The sequence below is a fragment of the Trichechus manatus genome, unplaced genomic scaffold (genome assembly GCF_000243295.1).
Source record: "Trichechus manatus latirostris isolate Lorelei unplaced genomic scaffold, TriManLat1.0 scaffold00130, whole genome shotgun sequence".
Taxonomy (NCBI): Eukaryota; Metazoa; Chordata; class Mammalia; order Sirenia; family Trichechidae; genus Trichechus; species Trichechus manatus.
The window spans coordinates 84322-95990 of NW_004444066.1; the positions used below are offsets into that span (position 1 = coordinate 84322).

The window sequence follows — 11669 nt, forward strand, 5'->3', positions numbered from 1 at the left end:
AGAGAGACTGAGGATCTGTGAAATGGTGGGAGGCTACAGCAGGGTATGCCTACACATTATTTCATTCTCGTGGATTCAGTGTAGTGCTCAGTGCACGGCAAATTCAAGTTTTGCTTTTTGGAACTTTTTTTTCCCAAATATTTTCAATCTGCGATTGATTGAATCGGGGTAAGGGGGTAAGGTTTCAAAGAAGTCCTAGATGTATATTTGTCTTACTGGTCCTTGTATATACTACTGTTTAGACTAAAACTGTCATAGGCAGGTCTTGAATCCCCTACTCATCTGTAGTGCTAGAGGAAAATGAGTTAGAATTTAAAGTAGGAGGAAGATTTGAGTCGGGCATGTCGGTTGAGTAAGAGGTGAAGGAGGAGAGACGGCATCAGCTCCAGGAAGTAGCCAGAGGTCTGCAGCAGCTTTTGACTGGTGGGATTTCAATGACCATTTAATGTTGGTGGTAATCTATTTGTCTGTTGAGATGTTCTAGCTTTCTGTTCATGAAAGGATCAATGAAATATGAATCCAAAAGCCATATCTGAGAGGAAGATGCAGCTCATTTACTAGAACATATAGGAGATTCTGAAGGCTCATGCTGGCAGCATTCTGAGATGGATTTGGTTTTCTAGATAGCACTAACTCAAATGACTGTCTGTCTGTTTCATTGTACCTAAGCCAGTCTCTCTGAAGTTCTTTAAAAACATAATCCTTTAAGGTGAATGAGAGGTTCTTAGGATTCATATTGACTACCTGTTTCAGAATTGCTCCCAGGGAGTTCCTTGTCTTTTCGATAGACTCCATCTTCCTGCAATCAAGCAAGCAGCTCAGGTTTCTTGTAGTCTTTCAATGCCAGTAAACTAATCACCCTGTTCCTATTTGGCCACTAAAAAGCACTGCTGTTGAAATATGTCTTTCAAATCCTGTTTACAGGGTTCATGGGGATTTAATGTTTACTCACAGGCACTGAGTCTGTAGCAGCTTGAAGTGCTTTCCAGATTTGCACTCTTCCCTACATATGGTTCCCCGGGTTTGATAACTTTGTGCTTTGGTTGGGGCATTTCATCTGATACAGGTACTTTGTTGCACACACTATAGTTTTATGTTATATAAATCTAAAGCAATTGAGCTGGGAGGCTCCAGAGGTCAAGAATATTTGCTGAAAGCTGTCCTGAGGGTTGTCTTTACCCACATTTGACAAACAGAAGTTAAAGTTTTGTACTTCCTTGGGGAAAGAGGGTTGTTTTTGAGAATTTTGACAAGCTTCTGATCCAGTGTTTTCCATATCTAGGAATCTATGCTCTTTGAGCTCTTGGATTGAATCGAAAATTAAAAAGGAACTAAATTCTTGTGGCTCTGGTAGGTCTTGAGGGCCCAGATTGCTGACTTAATGTGTGTCATATGTAGTACATTGTGTAGTACTTCCCTAGCTGCCTGCAGGACAGCTGGTGGTGCTGTTCCTCCCGAAGACCCTGCCTCCATCCTTAACTCCCTGGAGTGCTGAGGCCACCACTTGAGCTCTATCCTCTGCGCTGCAGCTGCTCAGGCTTCTGAAGCCATTCCCACAGCTACAGTGGCCGTAACACCACTGATGTACACTTATCACATTTACTTTTTAATTGAGGTATATTTCACATACAAAAATTCAACAGATTTCAAGTATATGGATGAATGAATTTTCACAGTTGAATGTACCTGTATGACCATCACCTTCTATCAACCCAGAAAATGTTCTCTTATCCCTTTCCAGTGAAGGTGCCCAAGGTCAATTGCTGTTTTGATTTCTATCAAAATAAATTATATTCTTGAATTACATGTATGTGGAATCACAGTGTATTTGCAACACCCATCCAAAGGTCTTCTTAGGTTCCTTTAGATCCGGGTAGGCAAAATGTGGCCTGAGAGTTAAAATTGGCCTGTGACAGACTTTTGTATAGCCAACGACCTAAGATTGGATTTTATATTTAACTTTTTATTTTGAACTAATTTTAGATTCACAGGAACTTGCAAAAAATAGTACAGAAAGGTTCTTGGTATCCTTCACCAGTTTCCCACAATAACATCTTACAATATCAAAAGCAGAAAATTGACATTGGTATAAGCCACAGACATTCATATTTTACAAGTTTTACATGCATCAGTGTGTGTGTTTGTGTGTGTGTGTGTAGTTCTATGCCATTTTATCATGTGTAGATTCCTGTAACCATCACCATAATCAAATTAGATAATTGTTCCATCACCAAAAAAATCTCCCTTTTGTTACTCCTTTATAGTCACATCACACCTCCACCCCTGGCGGCCACTAGTCTATACCCCATCTCCATACTTTTGTCATTTTGAGAATTTAGACCTTCTTTAAATGATTTAGACCTTCTTTAAATGATTTCACCAGTGTTTTGTAGATTTCAATCGAAGTATTTAATATTTTTGAGTGATTGTAAATGGTGTTGTGTTTTTAATTTTGTTTTCCACAAGTTCATTGCTACTGTTTAGAAATATAATTGATTTTTGTATGTTGCTCTTATATCCTGAGACCTTACTGAACTTACTTATTAGTTCTCAGAGGGGTTTTTTGATTGATTGTTAGTTTTGGTTTTTATTGATTCCTTGTGATTTTCTACATAGACCATCATGTCTTCAACAAATAGGAACAGTTTTCTTTTCCAATTCGTATGCCTTTTATTTCCTTTTCTTGCCTGTTGCACTGACTTGGACTTCCAATACTAGGTTGGGTAAGAGTGGTAAAAATGGACTTTCTTGCCTTGTTCACGATCTTAGAGAGGCAACATTTGGTTTTTTACTATTACGTACAATGTTAGCTTTTCTTGTAGACGGTCTTTATTAGGTTGAGGAAGTTCCCGTCTATTCATAGTTTGCTGAATTTTATTTATTATATATGTGTGTTAAATTTTTTTCAGAGGCTTTTTCTGCATCATTTGATATGGTCATATGATTTTCCTTCTTTTGACTGGTAATATGGTAGGTTGTATTGATTGAATTTCAAATGTTGAACTGGACTTGTATTTCTGGAATAAACCCTACTTGGTCATGGTGTATAGTTTTTAATGTGTTGCTGAACTTGATTTGTTAATATGTTGCTATAATTTTTTACACCTATATTCACAAGGATATTGGTTTGCAGTTTTCTTTTTCCTTTTTTGTAGTATCTTTGTCTAGTTTTGATACCATAGTAATATTTCATAGAATGAGCTGGGGAGTATTCCATCTTCTATTTTCTGGAGGAGAAAATCTCATCATCTAAATCATCTATATCAGATAAGGGTGTGACTTTGAGTATGATCCATCCTGGAGCAAAATTTCTTTCCATTTGTGGACTTGTGAAACCTAGAATACAAGTTTGCTTCCAAAGTACAAGGATGGATCAGGTATAGGATAGACATTTCCATTCCAAAAGGGAAAAAAGGGGTCACAGGTCTCAAGCAAGTGCAAAATTCAGCAGAGAAAATTCTATTAGATTTTAAGGCCTGAAAATTATCCTCTGTCCTCCATGGCCACCTGAGTGGCAGCCTTTCCCTTTGCATCCTGGGTGGTGGCCTTGCCCCCTTGACCAAGGAGGTGGTCCTGCCCTCTGGAACTGAAGTGATAGCTCCACCCTCTGGAACTGAGGAGCTGGCAGCCCTGGCCCCCATACCCATGCCAGAAGCTCTGCTGGCTTCTGAACCATTCCCTGGATCATCCTCTCCTTTTCTTGAAGTGTAACAGATGTTCTCAGCTGAGCAGCTCCATTGGCCTATTTCCTGCCTGCAGAATTCCAGGAGTCAAACATCGTTCCTTCATTTCATCCCGTCTCTGCTCCCTTCAGCTACGTTAGCAGCATTTCTGCAAAGATATTTGATTGGATCCACAAATCATATGCCTAATCTGTTTAGAAAACGGATGTCTTGGTGTTCTCTCCAGAGCATGCTTTCTCAATTTCTACAATATGGAGAGGCTGAAAAAATTTCCAAGCCTTTAAGTTATAGTTCCTTTTTGAGGAGTTCATTCCTCAATTTATCTCTTTCCTCTCCTTGCACAAACAGCAAGGAGAAACCAGGCTGCACCTTAGAGATTTTGCTTAGAAATCTCAGCTAAATATCCAAGTTCATCACTTACAAGTTCTACTTTCCACAAAACATTCAAACATAACTCAGACAACTTCTTTGCCATTTTATAACAGGGATTTCCTTTCCTCCAATGCCCAATAACATATTCATAATTTCCTTTTAAGGGCTCACCAGAAGCACATTTAGTGTCCATATTTTCAGGAATATTTTGTTCATGATGATAAAAACCTTCCCCACAGCTCTTGTAGTTTTTTTCTGAGCCCTCACCAGAACCACCTTTAATATCCATAATTCTACCAACAATCTCCTCAATGCAGTCTAGGTTTTTACTATTAAGCGCCTCTAAACTCTTCCAACTTCTACCCACTACCCAATTCCAAAGCCATGTCCACATCTTTAGGTATATGTTACTGCAGCACCCCACTTCCTGGTGTGAAACTCTGTTAGTTTCCTTGGGATGCCATAACAGAATACCAAAAAGTGGGTGACTTTAAAGAACAAATTTATTGTCTCACAGTTCTGGAAACTAGAAGTCCAAATTAAGTATCAGCCATGTTGATTTCTTCTGAGGACTCTGAAGGAGATCCTGTTCCATGCCTCTTTCCTAACTTCTTGTGGCTTCCAGCACTCCTTGACTTTCCTTGGTCTGTAGCTATTTCTGCCTCCTTTGTCACATGGCTATCGTTCCTCTACCTATGTCTCTGTCCTTCTCTTTTATAAAACACCACTCAGATGGGATTAGAACCCACCATACTCCAGTATGACCTCATGTTAACTGATAATGCCTTCAAAGACCCTATTTCCAAATGAGGTCTCATTCACAGGTACCAGGGACTAGGACTTCATATCTTTTTGGAGCACACAATTCAATACGTAGAATCTATCTTTTCATATAATTTTATTAACAAATTTGTAATAGTTATTGAAGTCCTATAAAATTTCAATAACTGAGTTATCTGTGTGTCTACTACTGAATTTTTTCTCTTGATAATAAGTCACTTTTTTAAGACCACTTTTTATCATGCCTTATAATTTGTTATAGTGTGCCAGACATTGTGTTTAAAGAGGTATCGATGCTGGATTGCCCTATATAATATCTCCCAAAGAGAGGGCACATACTTTTCTTTATAAACAGCTAGGGTAAAGGACTGATCATTTAATTTCAATTAGATATCGAGCTGTGTCAGGGTTGTGTTGTAGCTTTAGTTATTTTCAGTTCACCTCCAATTTATTTGAGTGTGACATCTGTCCTATGTGTATTACAAATTATTATCTATATTAGAACGTATGAATTGTATGTTTTTCTCTGTTTTCTAACTCACCCTCAGCCTCCCATGCTGCCCACAATCTTACCAAAATTCTCACGTGGGATTATCAACAGGTAAGGAGAGTTAACTTTGTGTTTCCCAGATTCCAATCTATCATCATGGTCTCTGTTATGGATTAAATTGTGTCTCTCAAAACTGTAAATCCTAACCCCTATGCCTGTGGAGGAGCCCTGGTTGTACAGTGGTTAAGAGCTTGGCTGCTAACCAAAAGGTGTGCAGTTCAAATCCACCAGCTGCTGCTTGGAAACCCTATGGGGCAGTTCTACTCTGTCTTGTAGGGTCGCTATGAGTTGTAATCAACTCAATGGCAATGGGTTTGGTTTGGTTTTGGTTATACCTGTGGAAAGGAGCCCTAGTGGTGCAAATGGTTAAACACTTGTCTGCTAACCAAAAGGTTGGTGGTTCGAACCCACTCAGTTGCTCCAGGGGAGAAAGACCTGGTGATCTGCTTCTGTAGAGATTACAGCAAAGAAAACCCTATGGGGCAGTTCTACTGTGTCACATGGGGTTGATATGAGTTGAAAATGACTCAATGGCACCCAACAACAACAACAATATACCTGTGGATGTAATCCCATTTGGGAATAGGGCTTCTTTGTTATATTAATGATGCCATATTAGTGTAGGGTGTGTTTTAAACCTAATCATTTTTGAGATATAAAAAGAGCATATTTGGCACAGAATCAAGCAAGCTCAAATGGGACAAAGATGCCACACGGAGATTTTTAAGGAACACTGAGAAGAATGCTGGAGATGATGAGACAAGGATTTTCCCTGACAGCAGACAGAGAGCCTTTCCCTAAAGCAAGTGTCCTGAATTCAAGCTTATAGCAGCCTAAACTGTGAGAAAATAAATTTCTGTCCATTAAAGCCACCCACTTGTGGTATTTCTGTTGTAGCAGCACTAAGAAACTAAGACAGCCTCAAAAACGTTAAAATCTCTGTTAGTTTATCCTTACCCAAGCAGAAACCAATAAGTGCTTATTCTCTGCCCTTGGTGCCCTAAGACTCAGCGTATGCTCCCATGGAGGAGACTGATCAGTCTCAGTTCAATGAAGACTTCCTCACTATGGAATTGAGTTGCATTAGAAAGCCACAGCTCTCCAATGTCTTTATAAATATCGTTTTTAGTTTATCTATCTTTTCAAGTTGTGAAGATGGGAGCAATATTCTGTCCCAAACCTCTATATCCCAAAATGAAAGTGGAACTTCTAAAATGTCTTTTTAATATAGCTTGTTGTTTAATCAATATACATGGCAGTGATGACCAAAGAAAAGTTTATTAAATGAAAGCAATTGGAAAAATCATGTCTGTGGGATAGTAAAACTGACCAAATTTTTTAACTAGTTAACGCATTGAAAAATCTAAGCTATGGGTACCCATCTAGTTTAATGGAAACTTAAGAGATAAACAGGAAAAACAACAACAAAACCCCCTAAATCCAGAGGCAGTGTGTGCGCCTTGATTGCCTTATGGTTCTACTACGTTCAGAAGCTTAAAAAAAACCTTGTCAATGAGGGAAAACTGAACATGGATGATCGTAGGTGATTTTAAGGAAATATAGTTAATATTGTTAGGTGTGATGATGGTCATGTGATAGGGTAGATAAATGCCATTTTGCTTTATAGACTGATATGAAGGTTATATAGTGATAAAAGTAATTTATTTAAAAGTAGCCAGTAAATGAGGTAAATATAGAAATATGTTAATATTTGGTCAATCTAGGAGGTAGGTACACTGAAGCTAACTAGACAGTTATATCTAATCTTTGCATTTTGAAAAATTTCCTGTGAAAATGTAAAATAACATTTTAAAAAGACTCAAAAATTTTGTATCAAGATGTACTTGTGAACTGTGAAATTTCTTTTTGAGGCCAGAAGTGCTTTATCATGCATCTGAACCAATGCTTTGGCAGCTGTAGGGCATTTGGTGGCCATGCACTGACTTTACTATTTTCTTAATATTTGTAGATATAAAGCGTGGTCTCTAAGCTTGCCAGTTCATGAGGATAGATGCTAGTGTGGCTGCTTAGTCCGCTTTAATTACCCAAATGCTTGAGTGATCTTAAAAAAGTCTTTGAAATCTCTGGATGATTTTTCTGGAGAGCCCTAAATAATTCTTGTGTCTACAAGAGGTTCCAGGCTGGCAAACTAGGGGTTCAAGATGATGGGTGACCATAAAAACAGTTGAGATCCTTGGAAATTCCATGGGCCTGGTTTTATTTTCCAAATCAAGCTAGCTAACATTTAAGGCCACCTAGTGGTCACTTATCCAAAATGTTTCTTAAATATTGGATAGGAAGGAGGTGTTTGGGCTATTTGGATACTTAGTAGATAAGTCAGTGGAGTTGTCCTGGGGAGGCAGTCTTAATGTTGGTAGGACAGAGTCTAGGGAAAAGCTTTGGGAAGTCGGAGCAGGGTGGTTACTTTAGACTTGAAGGTCTTAAAGCACCAACACCACCACCCAGTTTATGTCCTCTCTCCTTCCTTCCACCTTTCCCCCGGGAGCCATTTCCAGAGGTTAGGAGGGAGGGTATCCCACCTACTTATTGCTTTCCCAATGTGCTCAGGCCAAGAACTTGGGCCTGAAGAGCTCTGTTCTTACAGGGAGAGGGACAGTGTATTTACTTTGGGATGAAACTTTTTTCTCTCACTTGCTCAGGATTCTGGAAGGACCTGAAGATACACTGTTAGAATACTTGTGCATCATTTTCAGTTTTCCCCAAGACCACTAGCATCTTGAATCAGAATCCAGGTTTGATCAGATGTTGCTAGTAATAGTTGCTGTGCAGTGGTGCTTTTATTTTCAGCTTTCCAAAATTACCCAGGACCTTAAGATCTCAAGACCTCAAAAAGTGTTGTCAGATACCTTGAGTGACTTTGCCCAGAGTCATCTTTCATTCATTTCTGTCCCAGAGCCTCCTGGTCTGAGATGCTGGGTCAGGGAAAGAACAGTGTACAAAATGTGGGATGGCCTTATCCCCAAAGCCACACTTCACTGATTATGAAAGAATCTATAAAGGAGAGAAAAAAATTACATATGTACCAAAAGTGGAAATGCCGGAAGACAGTCGTCATTGTACATCTGACAATTCATACTTGGAACAAACTCTGTGAATGTGTTGTATATGTGAAAACCTTTATCCAGAAGTCACAGCTCACTGTAAAACACATAATTCATACTGAGGAGGAACCCTAAGGAAGGACTTAACATGGAAAATCTTCCAATATTTCCCCTACCCTAACTAAATACCAGAAACTCTGATTGAAAAAATTTGAGAAAGAATATGCATAGGTAAAATATTTCAAGGAAATTCCAAATATGGTACCAAACATTTTGACATCTAGGGTGATGTAAAATACTCAATTATTTAAATGTTGGATATTTCACTGTGGCTTGTTCAGCTTTTAAAACTGAATCGAATGATCAGAACAATAGTATATCAAATCGCACGTACAGAATAATCTCAAGTTATTTCTGATTATACCTCAAACCAGGAATCATACCTGTGATGAAATATTTAACTATGAAATAAGCATAATTATGCTTATAAATACATTCCCTAGAAGGGACATGAAGAAAGCTTGAGTCAAATAACACCAATACCTAGAAACTACATTCTGGGATTTTGTTTAAGCATAACCCATAAGGGTACATATAAAATTCTTCCTCTAGTTAAGATGGGCTGATCAGGTTCAATAACAGTGAAATTTTTGAATTTTTCTTTCTCAAGATTTAAAGTTAGCTTGTATCTCTGGAAGGACCGAGAATCTTGGAATGACAGCTCTCACCCAGGCTCTCCTATACTCTGCCTCCCGGGAGCCTAATATTGAAGAACGACTTTGGCACTGAAGCTGTGTGGCCTTGTGCGTGTGTGTGTGTTTAACTGAGATAATTTTAACAAATTTTTGGTGGAAATATACACAACAAAACATACATTTTTTCAACAATTTTTACATGTACAGTTCATTGACAATGGTTACATCACGTTGTGTCACCATTCTCACTATCCCTGCCCCTATTGTTTCACTACCATTAACTTATATTCTCTGCCCCTTAAAGTTCTCATCTGTCCTTTAGGATTACTGTTGTCATTTCAATCTCATATAGGTAATTCTTCAATAGGATGCAATGCCCAAAGCAGACATTATTTATTGAGCTAAATTGTTTAGTTTAAAGATGACTTCACGGGATAGTATTGGCTCAAGGTTCAACAGTTGTTCCATACAATGGATTCGAGGATCCTTCCAGTCTCAATGTGTCTACTAAGCCTGGTTTCCAGTAAGAATTTGAAGTTCCATTCCACAATTTTTCTCTTTTTGATCAACATCCATCTATTGGATTCCTGATCAAAATGTTCAGTAATGGTAACTGGGCACCATCCATTTCTTCTGGTCTCCTGGTAACTGAGGTAGTTCATGGCGGCAGTTAGACCTGCAAACCATTTCCTTCTCTTCCTGCATCATCTTCTTCCTCTGTTGCTCCAGGTGAATGGAGACCAATTATATCTTGGATGGCTTCTTGCAAACTTGGCCTTACGTTTTAATGCTGGAGTTATTATTCACAGCTCGATGGCCTGGGGCAAGCCTACTTCACCAGGCTATGTCTGTTTCCTCCTCTCTAAATGAAAACCTGACACAGAGCATGTCCTTGGCTAATATTATTCCCTTTTACCCTTCCTTTCAGTCTTGTTGGATCAGGGCTCTAACACCAATGGATAAAGTCCATATCTTCAAATTGTTTTGCAAACCAAACACTCTGCTTCTGGTGGCCTACATGCCCCCAATCTCTCTCCCACTGTAGGATTAACTGGTGTACCTGATCCATTTTTCTGCCCTTGTCCTTGGTGACCTCATTCACACTACATGAGAAGGTGGCTTTGACCAATTTTGTTTTATTTTACAAACATTTAATGTGAATTTGTGGTGTTTGTACATAAATATTCCTGGTCCATGTTTTTCTGGCTCCCATCTGTTCCTCACTACAGGTTCAACTCTTCTCCCTGAGGAGAAAGGGGCCCTCCTGTTTAGAACTCTGATAAACACTGAGAAGCTCACCTGCTCTGCTCAAGAGCCCAACTCTTTACCCACAAAAACTCTAGGCAAGCACCCCTGCTGAGGAGAAGGCACAACTAACAGAGACAGCTGAACTTGCATAGACAGGCATAGTGTCTGAAAATAAAATCCATGCATAGTGTGTCCCCATCTCCTGCCCATTTGACACTTGTGGTAGGTCTTAATGTCCGGTTTGCCAATTGGGGCTCCTTTGGGTGAGAACTCTGGGATAAAAAAGGGAAAGCCTGTGGACCATGGGAGCCCTCATGGTCAATTCTTGGTGTGACTAGGAAGAGGGAAGGGAGGAAGTGACAGACATAAACTGACCATTCAGATATTGGAAAGAAGACCTGGAGTGGTGCTCCATGTGCTGGAATTCTCTGAGGGTTCTTGAAGGAGTTGGCGCATCTGGCCCTCATGAAGACATGGGGAAGGTCCAAGGCCTTGTTTTGGGGACAAGAAAAAGGATTTTGTGAGGAGAGAGTTCTGTATAGTGACGGTTATGGAGGTTATGAAAGCATGGCAAAGGGCTCTCATTACACTCTTCAACTGTCACATAGAGCCCCTGTGGTAGACTGTTACAATAATGGTGCCCAAAGAATCCACGCCATTGTGTATTCCCCTTCCGCACTGACTCTGGGGTTAGCCATGTGACTTGCTTTGGCAAATGGGATATTAACAAATGTGATGCTAGTATAGGCTTGGAACATACTTGCACATTGTGATTTTGCCATCATGTGAAGAAGCATGGGCATGCCTACTGGAGGGTAGGTCCATGTGGAGCAGAGACAAGCCATCCCAACTGAAGCTGCCAAGAGCAACCAACCGCAGCCAACTTGCTTAATACTGAATTCAGGTAAGATAGGCAGAAGAACTGTTTAACTGATCCCAGCTAAAATTGCTGACTTAGAGAATCATGAGCAAATAAAATGGCTGTCTTTTTAAGCCACCAAACTTGGTGGTGGTTTGTTATTCAGCAAACATAATAATAGATAACAGATACAGCCCCTAAGGAAATTCATTAGTATGATAAATAGCATCCAAAAGAAATATTCTTAACTATTAATATAGGAAAAATTGATTAACCATGACAGAGGAAAGACCACATTATCTTTCTCTTCTCTGTATAGAAAATCATATTAAAAAATCATTCTTATATGAAGAGGCAAAGATTTAAAAATACAGCCCAGAAATGAAGGAACAATACCGTTGAGAGATGTTAGACAGTTAA

At 39.3% G+C, this 11669-nt stretch overlaps 1 pseudogene; it reads right to left on the reverse strand.

Annotated features, from left to right (window-relative positions):
- Nucleotides 1-143: 143 nt before the first annotated feature.
- On the reverse strand, nt 144-2091 carry LOC101351360 (RNA polymerase II elongation factor ELL2 pseudogene; annotated as a pseudogene).
- Nucleotides 2092-11669: the final 9578 nt, after the last annotated feature.